The sequence below is a fragment of the Carcharhinus amblyrhynchos genome, chromosome 10 (genome assembly GCF_965287045.1).
Source record: "Carcharhinus amblyrhynchos chromosome 10, sCarAmb.v2.hapA, whole genome shotgun sequence".
NCBI lineage: Eukaryota > Metazoa > Chordata > Chondrichthyes > Carcharhiniformes > Carcharhinidae > Carcharhinus > Carcharhinus amblyrhynchos.
Genome location: NC_137333.1, coordinates 80351033 through 80371481, shown reverse-complemented (window position 1 = coordinate 80371481; position 20449 = coordinate 80351033). Strand labels below are relative to the sequence as shown.

The following is a 20449-nucleotide window of genomic DNA, read 5'->3' as shown; positions in this document are numbered from 1 at the left end:
AACCGTACAGGTATGAGTGTTCTTGTGAATTGCGTAATTAGTGATTTAACCTAAACTGGGGGTTGTGGGGAGTGGGGAGGGGGGGAAGTCACCATTGAGTAGATGTAACAAATCAAAGGGTAGATTCAAGGCAGAAGACCATCATAATTATATGGGAAATGAGAGTCATGGAATAGCAGGAAGGGACAGAGAAATCAAACTTACAAATATATCAATAGTTCAGACTAGATGTTACAAAGATAACAAAAAGACAAAACTAAAGGCTCCTTATCTTAATGAGCATAGGATTCATAACAAAATAAATGAATTGATAGCCCACATTAAAGTAAATTAAAAACGATGTGATAGCCATTACAGAGATGTAGCTGCAGGATGGGTCCTGAAATATGTATGACACTCGAAGAATATGAAACTAGGTAAATGTGGAGAATAGTACTATTGATAAGGATGGCATTGGTGTAATAGTTGGAGATGTTCAGGAGCTCAGGGGGTAGAATTGGTTTGGGGTAGAGGTGAAGAATAGTAGGGGAAATAAGTCACTAATCTGAGTGGTCTGCAGGCCTTCTAATAGTAACCACAATGTAGAGCAAAGTACTGTGGTAATCGGATGGGAATAACCATGGATGATTTAAATTTACATGTAAACAGGAAAAATCAGATTGGCAATAGTAGCCTGGATGTGGTGTTCCTAGAATGCTTTTGAAACAGTTTCTTAGAGCAGCACCTTCTGGAACCAAACAGAGACTTGATATTGTGTAATGTGACAGGGTTAATTAATGGCTTCAGAGTAAAGGTACCCATAAGTAGTAGCGGCCACATTATGATTGAATTTTACATTCAGTTTGAAAGGGAAAGAGTGGGTCTAGGTCTAATATTTTAAACATAAATAAAGGCAACCATGTGGGCATGAAAGAGCTGAGCTAGTTGTAGTGAACTGGGACCCTAGGATAGGGGACATTATTAATAGAACAGCAGTGGGAGACATTTAACTGAATGCTTCAAATTGCTCAGAATAAATATATAATCCTACTACAAAGGAAAAGTCAAAGGGGAAGACCTACCATCTGTGGTTAACTAAAGAAGTTAAGGAAAGCACCAAAAAAAGCATACAACTGTGCAACGATGAATGCCAGGTCAGATGATTGGTCAGAATATAAAAAGTGGCAGCGAAAGTTAATCAGGAAAAAGAAATTAAAGTATGAGTGAAAGCAAACTAAAAATGTGAAAATTGATAGCAAGAGCTTCTTCAAATATTTACAAAGGAGAAAAGTAAAGTGAGTGTCGGTCTTCTTGAGAGCGACAATGGGGAGTCAAATGTGGATAATAAAGAAATGGTTGATGAAATAAACAAATATTTTGCTTCCACCTTCACGACAGAGAATACAAAAAATATTCCAGCATTAGCTGTAAATCAAGAGATGGAATGGAGAGGGGAAGTTAGTCGAATTATAATCAGCAGGGAGGCTGTACTGACAAACTGATGGAGCTGCAGGCTGACAAGTCTCCAGGTCCTGATGGACATCACCTTAGGGTCTTAAAAGACCTAATGAGGTAGAAAATACATCGGTGTTAATTTTCCAAAATTTGCTAGATTCTGTAAAGTTTCCATCAGACTGGCAAGTAGTAAAGGTAACCTCTCTGTTCAAGAAGGGCTGGAGGCAGAAAACAGGGAACTGTAGGCCTGTTAGCACGGCGTTCACTGTGGGGAAGTTGTTAGAATCAACCATTGAGGAGATTATAGCTAAGCATGTGGAGAAACGTAATTGATAAGAGTCAGCATGGTTTTATGAAAGGATAATGACTCAAAATGATAGCTCTGTTCTTTCTCCACAGATGCTATCAGACCTGCTGAAATTTTTCAGCATTTTCTGTTTTTGTTTCAGATTCCAGCATCTGCAGTAATTTACTTTCATTATAAAAGTAAAGATGTTATCCTTCAGTTATACAGGGCATTGGTGAGATCACATCTTGATTATTGTGTGCAGTTTTGGTCACCTTATTTAAGGAAGGATGTAAATACATTGAAGGCAGTTCAGAGGAGGTTTACAACATTGATACCTGATATGAGTGACTTGTCTCATAGGGGAAGGTTAGATAGACTGGTTTCCACTGGATTTAGAAAACTTGAGGGGTGATTTGTTTGAAGAGGCTGGATGGGAATGTAGAGCTTGAAACACAAACAGATTGCCATGATCATGTTAAATGATGGAACAGGCTTGAGGGACTGAATGGCCTACTTCTGCTTCTACTTTGTATGTTCATATGTGGTTACTGGAAGTAAAAGCTTTATTTTCCCGCAAATTAATTATGTTCTATCTGTTAGCAGTTCCCACAATCTTGAAATAGTTTGTGGTGGTGCCTCATCGGTTCATGTTTCTGTGGGTGTAACTTCCCACAAGATTAAGCTTAAGTGTCGGCCAAACAACCAAATGTTTGGGGGAGGTGTGGTTGCCAGACTCATATCTCTACTATTCAATTTGTCAAATATGATACTTGATTCATTTAAGATGAATTAGTATCGACGTTTTGAGACAGATATGGCTCATAGGCTTACAAATTGAGTAATGGTGTGGAAGAGGAAAAATATTTTGGAAGACAGGGAATTTTAGCTTTTACAAATGCAATGAATTAATTCAAAGTCTGACGTGTAATGTTATGAACAGTTTACTTTTGCATGCCTGCATTGATGTGATTTGATTTATATGTATTGGGTATAGTAAAAAGTATTGCTCGTTGCATGTTATACAAGCAAAACATATAGGTCATAGAGTACATAGGGAAGAAGGAAAGGAGAGGGTCCATTATATATTTTTACAGTCATAGCTAGCGTATAGAGAGAGATCAGCTCAATATATGGTAGGTCCATTCAAAAGTCTGATGGCAGCAGAGAAGAAGCTGTTCTTGAGTCAGTTGATCTGTGATCTCAAATTTTGTATCTTTTTCACAATGGAAGAAGGTGGAAGAAAATATGACCAATGTTTGTGGGGCCCTTGATTATGATGGTTGCTTTTCCAAAACAGTGAACAGTGGACACAGAGTCAATGGATGGGAAGCTGGTTTGTGTAATTGACTGGGCTACTTTTACAACCCTTTGTAGTTTCTTGTGGTCTTGATCAAAGCAGGAGCCATATTGAGTTGTTGTGTCTCTGGAAAGGATGCTTTCTATTGTGCATCTGTAAAAATTGGTGAGAGTTGTAGCAGACATGCCAGATTTTCTGAGCCTCCTGAGAAAGTAGAGGTGTTGGTGGGCTTTCTTAACTATAGCATCAGCATGGAGAGATCAAAACAGGTTGTTGGTGACCTGGACATCCAGTAACTTGAAGCTCTCGACCATTTCCACTTCATCTGTATTGATGTAGAAAGGGGCATGTCCTCTACTACTCTTCCTGAAGTTGATGACTATTTCCTTCAATTTACTGGCATTGAGGGAGAGGTTATTGTCATTGTACTGTTTCACCAGATTCTCTATCCCTTTCCTGTGCACTATCTCATCATTGTTTGAGATCCGACCCACTACACTGGTGTTATCAGCAAACTTGAAAGTGGAGTTGGAGCAGAATTTGGCCACACAGTCATAAGTGTATAAGGAGTATATCTTTACTAATTGCAGTCTGTGGGTTAGGAAGTCTAGGATCCAGTCATAAAAGAGGAACTGAGCCCTAGGCCATGGAGCTTGGAGATAAATGTTGTTGGGATAGTGGTGTTGAAGGCCAAGCTGTGGCCAATAGATAGGAATCTGACATAAATGTCTTTATTATCCAGATGTTCCAAGGTTAAATGTAGGACCAGGGAGATGCTGTCTGTGAGAAGTGAACTCTAGTGGATGCAGGAAATCTGGGAGACTGGAAATGAAGCGTGCCATGACTAACCTTTCTAAGCCTTGGTGAATTCTCAGTAAAATGAAAGCTAAGGAATCTGGGAAAAGTGTTCTTGCAGACACCATTATCATGAAGCAGTCTTGGAAGAGTGACCTTGCAAAAGGTTTAGGTGGATTAGCCATGGTAAATGTGTGGGGTTATGGGGATAGGATGGGGTTGGGCCTGGGTAAGATGCTCTTTGGAGAATCGATGCAGGCTCAGTGGGCCAAATGGCCTCCTACTATACTGTAGGGATTCTATGGCTCTACGAACATATTGGAGGTGAAATTTATTCTAGTTGATGGTTTAAAATAGGCAACAGCCAATTGGTAATGATTGAAGTCAATGAAAAATAAACATAAAACAGGATGCCAATTTTCTATTGCTCAATTTATGCTTTCAGCCAAAATCAATTTCATCCCTTTTTAAAAAATTATTTCATGGAATGTGACCATCACCGTCTAGGCTCACATTCATTGTTCACTTCAAATTGTCCTTGAGAATGTGGTGGTGAGCAGCCCTCTTGAGCCATTGCAGTTTATGTAGTGTACACACACATTTGTGTTAGGAAGGGAGTTCCACACTACTTTGACCCAGCAACAGTGATGTAATGGCTTGAAGAGGAACATGCAGGTGGGGTATTCCCATGCATCTACTCCCCTTAACCTTTTAGGTTATAGAGATCGCAGGTTTAGAAGATGCTGTTGAATTTTGTATATCTAAACATGCTGGAAGAACGGGAGGAATTGTAAGACAGAATATTTGTTATGTATAATCTTGGTCTGCAGAGATTTTTTATTTCCTACCTTTTTGACATTCAATAATGAGAGTATCACTGGCTTAATGGAAATACTTCAGTGAGATATAAAACTTGCTTTTAACTGCCAAATGTAACATAACTAGAGAAAAGGAGAAGGAATGGAAACAAAGTAAGAAATACAATGTAGATAACCTCTGCTTTTGATGTTTGAAGTGAATCAAAATTGTTTACAAAATTGCCACTAAAACATTCTCAGATTATGTGTATGGAAGGTTGGAAAGTGTCAGATGTGAGGTGAGCTCAATGGGCAAGCCTGCTTCTGCCGCCGAATGAGCAGCGGATCATTATAGCGATCTTCATAGCGAGGGGGATTGAATATAAAAGTAGGGAGGTCTTGCTGCAGCTGTATAGGGCATTGGTGAGGCCGCAGCTGGAGTACTGTGTGCAGTTTTGGGCGCCGCACCTGCGCAAGGATATTTTGGCCTTGGAGGGAGCGCAGAGGAGGTTTACTAGGCTGATACCGGAGTTGAGGGGATTGAGCTATGAGGAGAGGCTGAATAAACTAGGCTTGTACTCGTTAGAGTTTAGAAGAATGAGGGGAGATCTCATTGAGACGTATAAGATGATGAATGGGATGGATAGGATAGAGGTGGAGAGACTCTTCCCGCTCAAAAAAGACAGTAGGACTAGGGGGCACAGCCTCAAGATAAAGGGGAGGCGGTTTAGAACGGAGTTGAGGAGGAACTTCTTCACTCAAAGGGTGGTGAATCTCTGGAATTCTCTGCCCGTTGAAGTGGTGGAGGCTGCCTCGCTAAATATTTTTAAGAAGCGGGTTGATGGGTTCTTGATAAGAGAGGGGATTAAGGGTTATGGGGAGAGGGCGGGAAAGTGGAACTGAGCCACGACAGATCAGCCATGATCTTATTGAATGGCGGGGCAGGCTCGAAGGGCTAGATGGCCTACTCCTGCTCCTATTTCTTATGTTCTTATGTTCTTATTATGGTTAGGGACAAGGGAAATAACCCAGTGGCTGGATCGAACCCTGGCACTGTAAGGCATGTCTCATTTGGACTGCTAGCCCTCTAGCGCCTGGTTGGTGTTCCTTGGCATGCTCTTCCTCATCTTCTTTTTCCTCCTCTTTCTCCTCCTTCTGCTGGTCACCCTCCCCAGCAATGCCTGGCTGGTCAGCCTCTACGTCCTCCTCCTCCTCCAACAGGTCACCTCTCTGTAGAGCCAGATTGTTTAAGGCACAGCACACGACCACTATGCGGGAAGCAATCACTGGATTGTATTGGAGGGCCCCACCAGTTTGGTCCAGGCACCAGAATTGCATTTTGAGGAGCTCAATGCAGCTCTCTATTATCGCACAGGTGGCTACATGGGCCTCATTAAAGTGGGTCTCCTCCTCAGCTGCAGGCCTCCACACAGGGGTCATTAAGCCATATCCGAAGCAGGTAAGCCATATCCGAAGCGGGTAACCCATATCACCCACGAGCCATCCCTGCAGCCTGGGCCCCTCCTCAAATGCCTCCAGGATGTCCGAGCTCCTGACAATTAAACTGTTGCTCACCACTACTGGATATCTTGCGCAGGCGTGCATAACATTCATGTTATGGTCGCACACAAGTTGAACACTCACGGAGTGGAACCCCTTTCTGTTGATGAATCTCTGCAGATTTTGTAGGGGGGCCTTGAGTGCGATGTGTGCAGTCAATGACCTCCTGAATGTTAGGCATGCAAACGCTGCAGTCGGGGCTTCTGTATGGGCCTGGTCCAAGTTAAATTTGATGTACAGTGCAGTCCGGGCATATGGGGCTTCTGTGATCTGCTTGACACAAATGTGCACGGTTAATTGGGGGATACCAGAGATATCTCTGCTAGGGGTCTGGAAGGAGCCCTTTCAGAGCAGCCGTCAATTTGACAGCCACCGAGAATGGGTGTCCGCCTACGTCTAGGTAACAGGTCCTGTAACAGTTTGCACAGGTGTTGCACTATCTCGTTCAGAGGCGGAGACGTTGGTGGCACACGATCTCCGACATCTATTCAAATGACCTTTGTGTGTGGAGCAGCCGGGATCTCTGCTCCCTCCTTCTCCTGCATTCTCCCCCTCCCTGGGTGAATGGCGACCATCTCCTGCCTCTGGTGATCTTTCCCCCGTTCCTGCAAGTGGTGAGGCCTGGGCCTCTTGTGCCCACAATTCTTCCTTCAGCTCCTCCTCCTCAGCTCCAGCAGCAACCAAAAGAACAGCAAGTTCGATTGGTTGCATCGCAAAAGCCATCTCGGTCACTCTGAAATGGGGTGGTTGGGGGTGGGCCGGAGGGGAGGAAAACGGAGAAGAACACATGTAGAAGTTAAAGAACACTGCTTGCCCCTAGCACATTAACAGTTAAGCAACCCCCCATTTCCCCCAGCCACATGCTCCCTACAATCACAGCCCTCCCAATTCCCCTAGCCACCTGCTCCCCACAATCACAGCCCCTAATTCCCCCAGCCACATGCTCCCCACAATCACAGCCCCCCAATTCCCCCAGTCACATGCTGCCTACAATCACAGCTCCTTGCAAAGTTTCGAGGCTGCAGCAGTGCAATTTACAAGGGCTTTATGCACATCCTTCAGCTGGAAATAAACTGAGTGCACTAGGACCCAGCAACACTGCAAGACCTGAGGTGAGTGCTGAGACCCGAATCCATGCTGCAAGTCAGACAGCGCCCCCCATCCCCTCCACACATTTGCAGAACTGCCACCAACCCAAGAAAGAAAATGGATGCAACAAAAGGACACCCATGAGCAGCAGAGACCCATTGGACGCTATACATTTACCTCCTCACTAACTCTCTCTGATGGAGTGCCCAAATCTGACTTCTATGGATCATGGCTGTTTCGCACCGATTTCGCCTTGGCGAATACAGTGGTTAAGAGGGAAGTGTTGGTAAAGTTGCGCATGTAGCCCATTAATTCAATTTAAACGCATTCAAAAGCAATTACATGGCCATCACGCCCGTTTAAGGCATGGTCCTGATCATGGCCATTTTCTTGCCTTGGTAAAGAGGAACTGGGATCGCGCTACTTGCCTCATACCCGACTTTACCAAATTTTCGCACCAAAAAAACAGGTGCAACTTGATGGTAAAATCAGGCCCATTGTCTGATTTCAAGAAGAATTTGATATAACTCTTGGTATAAAAGGGATCAAAGTATATGGGAGGAAGGGAAGACCAGGATAATCAGCCATGATCAAGATTAATGGCAGAGCAGGTTTAAGGGCTGAATAGCCTACTTCTGCTTCTAGTTGCAATGTTTCTGTTTCTAAGCCAAGTTCAGAGAGATTAGAGTGAGAGCAAATGAAGAACTAAAATGGGATGAAATTGAAGCTTGAGGGCACAATAGCAAACTGAAGTGAGGGGTAACATAACGTGGCCACTCAGGCTGCATTCGCTCTTCCCAGTGTAGGGGACATCACATGATGAACAACAAATACAATGTACAAAATTGAAAGAGTTAGATGTAAATTGCAAGTGTTTAGGATCTTGTAAGGTGAAGGTGAGAAGTGAGCAAGTAGAAGGCAGGCATTGCATCTCCCATACTTGCATGGGAAGGTAGTAAGTGTTGGTGGTTACTGGGAGTATATCATGGTTGTTGGAGGGAATGGTCCCTTCAGAATACTGAAAGGTGAAGAGAAAGGAAGATGTATTTGGACCTCCTTGGTTTGCATGGCTTAGTTGCTCGTTGGATTAATTTAGATATCAAGAGAGATGTGAATGCATATTTACATTCACAGGTGATTAGCAACCTTCAAGCTGTGAGAAATAATGGGAATGTAGCCTCAGAACTTTGGTGAAGTCAGATGAGATCATCTGCTGTACTTCTAATAGCTGAACAAGCTGATTCTGGAAAGGCAAACTCTGTCACAAATGTCACACATGAAGTTGTCCCTTTTCGGTAGTGCAGAATGATTTCTGTTGATATCTTGATTGTTATGGTTCAGGTCAGAAATTCTCAAGTGTTTTATGGAACCCACCTGGATCAGAAGTTTTGCATCCGATTTGGTAAGGATAAGCATAATTATGTTTCACTGCAGGTACTATTCAAATGTCTACTAGAGAGCTTTTATCAAACAAAGTTTATTTAAGATATTGTTAAAATGTATGGAAAGAAAATTAACAATAACTTTTATCAATTACAAACTAAACCAAAATAACCACAATACTGTATAACCCTTAATGAATATATCTAAGATATTCCAATCAAACCAAAACTTTCCATAGACAAAACCCTTTAAACAGGTTCAACACAGCGAAGACTAAAACTCATGTGATACCGAAACTGAGTCCTTTGGCTGGAGAATTGAAAATTCTCAGTCTTGTCAGTTCTAAAAGTCCTCTTGACACACCCAGAACAGTTTGAAGTCTGAACAGCTTCCCAGAAACCCAGGTAGACACTGGTCAAGCCACCGACAGCAGATTTTCTACTCTAGGCAGGCAAGACCTTGTTTCCAGAATACCAGCAGAATTTCCAAATAAAGCAGAGAGAAAGAGAAACATGTCCTTTCAGCTTGCTGTCCTTCTATAAACTCAAACCTGCAGCTCAGAACTGAAAATGAAAGATTTTTGTAACATGACCTGCAATCATTCTTCCTCCTGACAACGCAGAGTCATAAACATCCCAGTAAAAATATACAATCCTCCGTTTAAGCATCAGTAAAAGCATATCTCCAGACAAGCTGACAGCAAATGTCATTAGCTGAGGCTGTGAGAGCATGATTTAAAAAATAGTTTTTTAAAGGTCACAGTTTGCACAGCTGGTATCTGTTTTAGAGCTTCTGAAACTATACTTTATTGTGAATGTGAATTCCTGTTCATATCTGGAAACTGTGGGGTCCATGCATTCATCAGAATAGATGAAGACTGCATTGGTACGTTGGGCTCGATTTTACCAAAAAATACATGCCCATTTTCGGGCATGAAATCACAGTAAAATTCGGGTGTCGGACCTTTAACACGATCTGCACCTGAATCCGAACAGATTGTGGCTTTACCGACACCTGATTTGGACGCTGATCCAGTCCGCACCTGAATCGGCAGCCCGACGATTTAGATGCATTAATGAACCGCACACCCAACTCTCCCACCAAATCCCACTTTATCTTCTTCTGGTCTGCCCTGGATCTGCACTGTAAGCAACCTGCAAAATAAAAATCCGAAGCCGGTTTTTATTTTGCAGGGGAATCTCCGAACTGGATTCAGAGCCTACAATGTCTCTCTGACCCAGATCATCCTCTGGGGAAGCGTGGGGGGAGGAGTAGGAGGGTCAGAGCACTCTCTGGGGTGGGGGGAAGGAGGAGGAGGTGGATCAGAGCATTCTCAGGGGGAGGAGGAGGTGGGTCAAAGCATCCTCTTTGAGGGGGGGGTGTGGGAGGAGGAAGAGGAGGTGGGTCAGAGCATCCTCTGGGAGAGGGAGGAGGAGTAGGCGGGTCAGAGCATCCTCGGGGGGAGGAGGAGGAGGCAGCTCAGAGCATCTTTCGGGGGGGGAGGAGAAGGCAGGTCAGAGTATCCTCAGTGGGGGGGAGGAGGCGGTGGATCAGAGCATCCTCGGGTGGGGGAGGAGGAGGAGGCAGGTCAGAGCATCCTCTGGGGGTGGGGGACGGAGAGGGCCGATCGTTGTCTGGTGGTATGGGGAGGCTCACTGATGGGGGACGGATGGATCTCTGGTGGGAGGGTCTGCTGCCACTCTGTGGGTGATCGGTAGGGAGGGAGGGGGACAGGGGTGTCCACTGCCACTCTGCGGGTGATCCCCCTTCCCCACCGGAGGAGCGGATCCCCCTTCCCCACCGGAGGAGCGGATCCCCCTTCCCCACCGGAGGAGCGGATCCCCCTTCCCCACCGGAGGAGCGGATCCCCCTTCCCCACCGGAGGAGCGGATCCCCCTTCCCCACCGGAGGAGCGGATCCCCCTTCCCCACCGGAGGAGCGGATCCCCCTTCCCCACCGGAGGAGCGGATCCCCCTTCCCCACCGGAGGAGCGGATCCCCCTTCCCCACCGGAGGAGCGGATCCCCCTTCCCCACCGGAGGAGCGGATCCCCCTTCCCCACCGGAGGAGCGGATCCCCCTTCCCCACCGGAGGAGCGGATCCCCCTTCCCCACCGGAGGAGCGGATCCCCCTTCCCCACCGGAGGAGCGGATCCCCCTTCCCCACCGGAGGAGCGGATCCCCCTTCCCCACCGGAGGAGCGGATCCCCCTTCCCCACCGGAGGAGCGGATCCCCCTTCCCCACCGGAGGAGCGGATCCCCCTTCCCCACCGGAGGAGCGGATCCCCCTTCCCCACCGGAGGAGCGGATCCCCCTTCCCCACCGGAGGAGCGGATCCCCCTTCCCCACCGGAGGAGCGGATCCCCCTTCCCCACCGGAGGAGCGGATCCCCCTTCCCCACCGGAGGAGCGGATCCCCCTTCCCCACCGGAGGAACGAATCCCCCTTCCCCACCGGAGGAACGAATCCCCCTTCCCGGAGTGGCCACACATTCTCTCTGCAGGCGATTGGTGGTGAGAGTGGCAATGGACCCCCCTGCAACCCGTACCAGAGATCCATCTGCCCCCCCCATCAGTGAGCAATTGGGCCTTCCCCCCACCACCAGGCAATGATCAGCCCTTGCCCCCACCCGCCCTGCCCCCCCCCAAGAGATGCACCTGACCCGCCTCCTCCCCCCCCCCACCCCCAGAGGATGCTCCATGTCAGAGAGCCACTCCCCTCCCACCCCATCCCCAGAGGATGATCTGTGTCAGAGAGCTGCTCTCTCTGCTCTCTGTTTTTGTTTCTTTCCTGCCCGGGCACGTTTTTCCAATTTTTTTCGATCTGCGCATGCGTAGTTGAGAGCTTTGATTGTTCCTGTAGTGCTAAGCCCGCCCATAGCACAGATCGGACCCAGTCGGCAAAAAGCGTATGGGCGCGCTCAAAGAGGTTTCCGAGCTCAGATTATTACGCCCGGATCTGGCCCTTAGACTTCAAATGGTAACATCAGGCCTGTTGAGTTTCTTTTATTGAGCAGAATTTAAAATTAACACATTACAGTGAGTGAAATTTTGTGGATTGAGGATTGGTTATCTAACAGGAAGCAGAGAGTTGGAATCAATGGATGCTTTCCTGGTTGGCAGTTGTTGACTAGTGGAGTGCCGCAGGGATCGGTGCTGGAGCCTCAACTGTTTACCATATACATAGACGATCTGGAGGAGGGGGTTGAGTGTAGGGTAACAAAATTTGCTGATGACACGAAGATAAGTGGAAAAGCAAATTGCATGGAGGACGCGGAAAGTCTGCAGAGAGATCTAGATAGGCTGAGTGAGTGGGCGAGGACCTGGCAGATGGAGTATAACGTTAGCAAATGTGAGGTTATCCACTTTGGTAGAAACAATAGTAGGAAGGAATATTATTTAAAGGGTGAAAAGCTGCAGCATGCTACTGTGCAGACAAACCTGGGGGGTCCTTGTGCACAAATTGCAAAAACTCAATCTGCAGGTGCAGCAGGTGATGAAGAAGGCGAATGGAATGTTGGCCTTTATCGTGAGGGGAATAGAATATAAAAGCAGGGAGGCCTTGATGCAACTGTACAAGGCACTGGTGAGGCCACAACTGGAGTAGTGTGTGCAGTTTTGGTCCCCTTATTTGCGTAAGGATATATTGGCCTTGGAGGGAGTACAGAGAAGGTTCACCAGGCTGATACCGGAGATGAGGGGGTTAGCTTATGAGGAGAGATTAAATAGACTGGGCCTGTACTCGTTGGAGTTTAGAAGGCTGAGGGGGGATCTTATAGAAACTTACAAGATAATGAAGGGGCTAGATAGGGTAGAAGTAGAGGGATTCTTTCCACTTAGAAAGGAAAACAGAACTAGAGGGCACAGCCTCAAAATAAAGGGGGGGGGGGGTGGTGGCAGTTTAGAACGGAGTTGAGGAGGAACTTCTTCTCTCAGAGGGTGGTGAATCTCTGGAATTCTCTGCCTATTGAAGTGGTGGAGGCTACCTCGTTGAATATATTTAAGTCACGGGTAGATAGATTTCTGATAGACAAAGGAATTAAGGGTTATGGGGAGAAAGCGGGAAAGTGGAACTGACCCACTGCAGATCAGCCATGATCTTATTGAATGGTGGGGCAGGCTCAAAGGGCTAGATGGCCTACTCCTGCTCCTATTTCTTATGTTCTTATGATAAAAATTGGGAGAGAGAGAAAGAGATACTAGCAAAAGCCAGTATTGTACTGGTCTTGAAATCAGACTCGATCCAAACCACCTTGGGATTGAAATAACTGACATAGAGCTGAATACAGAATTATAAGTTTTCTGTTATCTCGTATTGAAATTATTTATTATGAGTAGTCTCTAACTTTCAGAAACAATTTGCAGCTGTGGGCATGAAAAGCTTTATTTTGGCTTATGTGAAAGCCTGTTTCTGCTGGCATTGTAATTTCAACAAATGCAATCAATTTTTCAAGCTAATCCCAGCATGCCTGCTGAGTTTAAAATGTGGTCAAGTTAACTTTAAAAGCTTAGCATTTAAATGTAAATGCATAGGCAGAAATACCTTAAAATGAAGCCTTTCCATTAATGAAGCAAACCATACACAGTATCCACAACATGGTTCATAGCTGGTGTTATGGTTTGCATCAATTTTAAGTCAGTTTCCCACTTGTGATTGATATTGAAGGTTTTCTTGTCTCTTTAGATAGCAGCCTTGAATCGGAGCTTTGGATGACCTGCAGGTTCCGTCCCGAATCATATTTGTGGGGACATGGCCATCTTCTATCTTCTGCACATGACCAAGTAAGCAAAGCTTTCTTTGCTTGATTGACACCAGAATGCTTGGCATGTTTGCCCTCGAAGAGATTGCTCTTTCTCCTTCTACATGATGCTAAAGATGAGTCATGTACAATTGTGGATGTCCATGCAGAGGTATTTATGTTAGTAATACCATGGTCAGAATAACAATGCCACAATTTGCATTTAAGCACTAATTTATTCAAAGGAAAAGGATATCAGAAGCTTATGCGTTTGAAGTGAATTTAAAGATGAATAATCTCAAACCTAATGTATATAATCCAATTTAAATTAATTCATATTCATGGTTTAATTTGAAGCTTGTGCTTCCTCCCAAAGAATTTTAACCTTCTCATAGTCTGATAGACACAAAACTGTTCTTCAAAATCATTTACCCATACATATATTTTACCAACAATTTGCCATGGTAACAATACAGTGAAAGAGACTTCTTTTGATTGTGTGGAAATGGATGGAAACAAATTAGTTTTTCTCATAGTCACACAATTAAATCACAAATCTACTAACACAACGGAGACAGTAAAGGAAATAGAACATGGTTAAAACTGATACTCGCTTGGTTAATCAGAATGGGTGAGAAGTATTTTTAATCTCAAAACTCAAGATGTACTTTTCACAAAACTGGAGACTTTGGTGAATTATGGATTTTCTATGATCTGTTGCTTACCTCGCAAGTTTTTGCATAATAACGAAAGTGTGGACTGAGATATGATGTTTTATTCATTCAGTCTAATTCACAATTGTTAAGATAATAAGGTAGGAAAACATGAAAATATTACAATATAATTAAAAACTGAGATGACATGACTTGTATTGTTGTTCTTATTTATACAGTTTTGATTAGAATATTTTGCACATGCATTTTTTTTGTTGCACTGGGATATTCAAGAATGTTAGTGTTTAGACAAGAGAGGCCTTATCAGAGATTATCCAAGTAGGGTGATTAGTATTTTGTAAGAACTTTTGCAAAGACAATTGACTGCTCTTTAGGAGAAAAAGTATAGCTTTTGAAAATACCTTGCTAAAATTCAAACATATGGGGCCGATTCTCCCAAAAAAATTCCAAGTGTCGAATTTGCATAAAAATTGGAGTAAATCACACTGCTTCTTTCAGCAAGAGTTTCAAAATGAATCTCCCACATTCTGCACTGCGAAGTGCCAGAGCGTGAGTCACTCCAGAAATTTGTGGGTGGGGCCTATTCCCGCTGGAGAGCCCAGCTGCATAGCACTGAGTGGGCCACCAGGCGTGCACTGATCTGTCATAGCGCATGCGTAGGAGCCCCACAGTGCTGGTTTCCTGATCGCTGGCCAACTTGATCACTGGTCAGCCCTGCGACCCCTGCATCACTGGCCATGCAATCCCTTCACCCCGATGGCCAGCCCCAATTGCTGGCCTCCTTCCCCCTTCTCGCAGAGTGGCAGCGGGACCCTCACCCTGAACCCCAGGGGCTCTACCCCCTTCAAGCCCTCCCTCACTGGCACTGTCCAATATCTGATGGGTACTGCCAAGGTACCTCATGGCCATTGGTACTTTGCTCCTTGGGCAGTACCAGGGCCCAGGCAGGCACTGCTGAGATGGCAATGCCCAGGGGACGCTCCCCTGGGCCTCTGGGGGTCTCGATTGCATACCCCTTTCTCTCCAGGAGGGTCAGGCCTCCAGCTCCCCACGAGTGGCGAGCTATACTAAATCCTGCTGGAGTGAACCACTCCTCGGGGGTGGGGGGAGAGACTAGCAGGCCCAGGGGCTTCAGTCCGGGGCCTGCTAATGATATTTAAATTGCAATAAAATGAGCTTTTAAATAATTTATGCAGGTTCACACTGATTTCTGGTGTGAAACTGACGGCACCAGAAATCTGGCACGCGGAGAGCTAGCTTGTGGGTTTACTATCAAATAGACCGGTTGGACTTTAACCTGGTGTTGTGAGACTTCTTACTGTGTTTACCCCAGTCCAACGCCAGCATCTCCACATCGAGGCTGTGGCTGCCAGTGGGCAGCCCACGAAATGACCTCTGCTCGAGTCTCCTGGCCCAATGTGCTACAAAGGTTGGACAGCCGGTTGGGAGAATCACCCCAATGTTGATTGAAAAATTCCAAAATAAGTCTTTGAGACTGTTTGGAGAGTTCATTTGAAACACAAAAGCTTGGTATGATTGGCTGAATTTCCAAAAAATAATTCATTAGTTTTCTGACAATCAAAATTAAAAGTGATGAGATAACTATTCAAGTCAATCAATGGTGTTCAATACTAAATATAAAGTAACAATCTAATTATCTTTGAATGCTGTTCCTTAAGATTTCCAAATATCTGCATCTGGACAGCTGCTCACTCATTGCAGGCCAAGCGCATCATTCCAGATGTCATCAAGACACTGCTGAGATCAGAATGTCACAGATAAGACAACAAATGGCCCCATGGTTCAATGAAGCCTCTCTACACACTCGCTAAGCAAGCCTGGAGGTGCTGTTTCCCTGGACAGCAGGATTCTCTCCTGTCAGACCATGTGGGCTTGGATGTAGGTCCTCAGGAGGACTGTCCAGCAGCACAGAAAAATTGTGTACAATATGCTGTAATTCACCACTGTAAGTGGCATAGTCCACTCACTGCAAAGTGGCACTCGTAAGGATATATAAATGGCCCACTCTTACTCCTGTTTGCCTGTAAATGCATGATATGCTTCAGGATTTCGGATGGCGGGGCTCAGCAACTTGTGCACTGAATGTGTGTCAGCCTCTTCAGGCTCTCAATGTTTTATCAGTTGCAGGACATCCTGTTTGTTAATCATTTTTGGGAGGACTCAGGAGCTGGCACAGGCTTACATGTCTAAACTGCTCATGCATCCATAGAGATGTCAATCAATCCAGTCTTTCTCCAGAACAATAATTTGCACAATAGAAGGGAGAGGGTTAAGATTGGAGGCAGTCTGTCCAAAAAATGAATCCTTATCCCATTCAAGGAAGAGGCTGTGAAACTAGCTGGAGAAGAGCAGGACAATGCTTGTCCTGAAGGTGAGATAGAACTCCCCCAGGAAGCCAATGTGAATGCCTCCAATGTATAGTTGTCAAATGCACCTTCAGAGTGAGACATGGCTTTAATAAGAGAGCCTGTTTGTGCATCCACTAAATTTTTATTTTCTCCATTCCAAGAACCAGCAAGATAAAGGAGAAGTCCACAAGGGAGACCAGCCTCTGAACCATGCCCAACCCCACTTCTGAGGATGCTGCCTCAGAAGTCTTAGAGGATGCATTTTGATTGCATTTCCCTGCTCCTTCCACCAGCACAGAGACATTCCGTCAGGTGAGTGCACATTCTAGAGTAGGCTCAGGGTCAAAATCTGGCAAGCACATCATTGACACAAGTCCACAGCTGACGGAAGAATTTACATTCGTGATCTCTGACTCTCGGAGGATTGTTGGAGGCCAGGCCCCTACTCAGCCCCAAGGGCTTGAAGCAGCCGCCACCATGCAAGTAGGACAGGAGAAGCTGTGAACCCTTTCATTTCCCATCAAAATTCATATTCAGAGCTTTAGTTTCTTGAACTTTTAGTAATTCTGGTCTTCAATGTTTCATCTTAGAGGGAAGATCAAAGGATAAATGGATCCTGTGCTCAATGCTGTCTTTGTCAGAGCCCTTAATGCAACGGAGGAGGTGAAGGAGGGAGAGGCGATGGCAAATGCATCTCTAGCAGGAGGGACAAGAGGAGCCAGAGCATGAGCTGGAAGGTCAGGTGAAGAGACCTAGACAATGGAGATGACTTTTCAAACCTAGGAGTTATTGTTGAAGAGTCTCCTATTTACAAATGAATGAAAGACAATGCCCTGTATGTTTGTGCTTGCTCCGAGATATGGTACATCACATATGCTATATTCTTCATGAAAACCTGATGTCCTCTGGAGTTGAAAGTTACCCCTACCAGCTGCTTAGAAGATGACTGTAGGACTCAATTGAAGATGTGATGTGGTGTTAGAGTGTAATTTCCTTTATTTAAAGGAACTGAGTTCTAGAATCCCTCATGGCAGCTTCATCTATTGTGCTGGAGGGATCTGTCCTTTCTGTGGTGTTACTGCTCATGATATCTGGAATGAAAACAGCTCTGTTGACTTCGTTCACTATAATTACTGGGTTGCTATAGAACATGTAATACCAAAGCATTGTTGATTTTCATCCAGAATTTTTAAACAGTTGGATTGCAGGAACATTTGTAATTAAATTTTGATAGCCTGCTATAAGTGTTGACTATACATATTTCAGAACAAAGTAATACTAATAATGGAGGATGAGATTTGGCTGGGTTTGGTGCAAATGATTATCGTTTGACGTAATTGTACATAACATCTGTTGCAGGGTGTAGGACACCGTTGGGTAGCTGTTAATTAAATCTTCATAGACTTAAGTAGGTTAACTATATGTATTTAATAAGTACAAGAACTATACAATAAAAGTTCAAGCTCAGATCTGTCTCCATGATTATTTGTGCACAACATCTCCAACATTAGACTGACTCTGAAGAGTGGGTCATGTGATCTCTTACATCACAATGGGCCCTATTTTACCATTTTTGTTCTAAGTGCTGCGTGGGCTTCAGATCTGACTTTTAGGCTAATTCTGAGGTGCCCCCATTTGCACTCTTCCTGAAAAAATATCAGCGATTCCAAATCTCGCTTTGGAATCCTGTGGGCGTCTTAACACACAGAAAACTTTGCAGCTATGATCGAAGCCTCCAATTGCGCATGTGTGGAAAAAAAGATAGAATCCTACTCTCCCCACCATTCACAGGCAGAATGGCAGTGGTCCCCACTTTCCCTCACTGATCTTGGGCAGAGTGGCAGTGGACCCCCTTTCCCTCACACTGATCGCAGGCAGAGTGGCAGCAGCCTCCTCTTCCACCCCTTAGATCTCAGGCAGAGTGATTTCCCCCCCTATCCTGGACCTTCCTGTACAAGGCCCCTATCTCCCCTAACTCCAATGGCTGTATGACACCTCCCTCTCTCACCCTTGTCCTCAATTATCATACAGGCACTGATCCCCTCCACCTGCCCCCACCAAGCAACACACCTGCAAGTGCTCATTGGTTTTCCTCTCAATGCTAACAAGCAAACTGCATGTAACTTGCTGGAATGTTAATCCAAACAGCCTGCAGCTGATCTGCTATAACGAGGGGCAGCTCCATAAAAACCCCAAGGACGGACAGGGGTAGGCAGTGCAGGAAAAAGATGACTAAATGCCTAGCCCTCAGATTCATTGAAGGTGCCCTCAGGAGGCTGCAGAGATGAGTCGGGATACCCTCTTCCCCCCAGCAGGATGCAGACCCGGGGGGCTGATAGCAATGCAGCCTGGGAGGATGTTGCTGCTTCCGTCAGTGCCATGGCACTAGTCCCCGGAATGGGGGAGCAGTGCCACAAGAAGGTCAATGACCTCATCCGGGCAGCAAAGGTGAGTGCTTAACCCAATCTAGCATCTTCCCTCCAATTGCTTCCAGTCCCTGACTCCCAAGCACCTCCTTCCTACCTCCTCCCCGAAGAATAGCACTGTGCTTGCCCTCTAAAGGCCACCACTTGATACTCTGCAGGAGTCATGCTATCATTTCTTTCATGGCTCCTTCTGTTCCTACAGGAAAAGACCGACCATAACATCCAAGAGAAGGTGAAGATAAGGGGTCAGATCTCACCTGTTTTTGAAGAGCTGGAGCCGTCCCGGGAAAGGGCAATGCAGACTGTCAGTGACAGTATGGTCAGGCTGGAGTCAAGAAGTGAGCACCTGTCAATCCTCCACTCAATTAGAGGCAACTTCTAGGGGGCATGGGTTTGGGTGCGAGGGACAGGGTTTAAAGGAAATGTACAAGGCATGTTTATTTGCACAGAAAAGGTGATGGGTGCCTGGAACTCACTGCCAGGGGAGTTCATAGAGGCAGATACGAAAATGACCTTTAACGGGTACCTTTACAGTTATGTGAATGGAATGGGAATAGAGCCATATGGCCCCGGAAGGGTAGGGCGTTACAGTTCAGATGCACAGCCTGGTCACTGCAGGCTTGGAGGGCTGAAGGGCCTGTTCCTGTGATGTAATCTTCTTAGTGCTTTGTTCAATAGAGCAATGTGAATCAAGTTTTTTGCATTCTGGATTTCTCTCCCTACCTTGCAGTTAACCTTTGTCCTGTGTTGCAGGAACAGTTTCAGATGCCACGGGGCCATCTGACATCATGGCCCCCATTGCGGGTCCCACCCATCCTGCCCTACACAGCTTGGATGAGTCCTCGGAGGATTTGGGTGAAGGGACTTCCGAGAGTGGCATCGCTTGGGGTCAGCTTTCACCTCTCACTTCACCATCCCAGATACTGACACGTCAGTGGTGAGGCTTCTGGGTCACCACAAGTGAAGGAAGGAATGTCCAGGGGCTCTGGCATGAGAAAATGAAGCCATTGGTTTTCCAGAATCCACAAGTGATTTCCTCCCCTCTCCCACCCACCTGCCTCGGGATCTTGTATGATGGTTTCAGATACCTTACCCACTGCATAGACATGGCCCAGGTGCCATCATGCATGTGGAGCTCAGAAAGGAGCCAGGCTAGTTTACACCAGGGCATCATCATCATGGTGCTTAGCAAGTCACCATCACCCTCTTGCCTGCTAAAGAAACTTGCTGACAAAGCATATCTAGGCCCACCACACTGATGTGACAATGTTGCATGAGATAGAAGAACTCTGGGGGGAGGGGGGTGAAATGGAACGCATGTGCACAGACACAGCCCCCTAGTGAGTGAAGTGCCTGGTAATCAGGGTGTTCCTATCCACCCTCACATGCCTCATTGTAGCTGCCAGTCCTCCAGTGCCTGTGTGGTGTTGCTCTGTGTGGTTCTCTGCCTCTTCCTCCTCCTGATGAGTGGCCTCCTCCCCAATGATGCTTGACTGGTTGGCCTCCACATTCTCCTCCTCCTCCTCCAATAGGTCACCCCTATGCTGTGCAAGGCTGTAGTTCACTCCAGTGGGGCTTAGTATTGCTCCCCACTTGAGGGG

General features: G+C 45.8%; 1 long non-coding RNA gene across 1 annotated transcript; it reads left to right on the top strand.

Annotated features, from left to right (window-relative positions):
• Positions 1–16592: 16592 nt before the first annotated feature.
• LOC145349108 (uncharacterized) lies at positions 16593–17889 on the top strand. The gene is made up of 2 exons (XR_013888058.1): positions 16593–16734; positions 17013–17889. It is a non-coding gene; the product is annotated as an uncharacterized LOC145349108 (long non-coding RNA).
• Positions 17890–20449: the final 2560 nt, after the last annotated feature.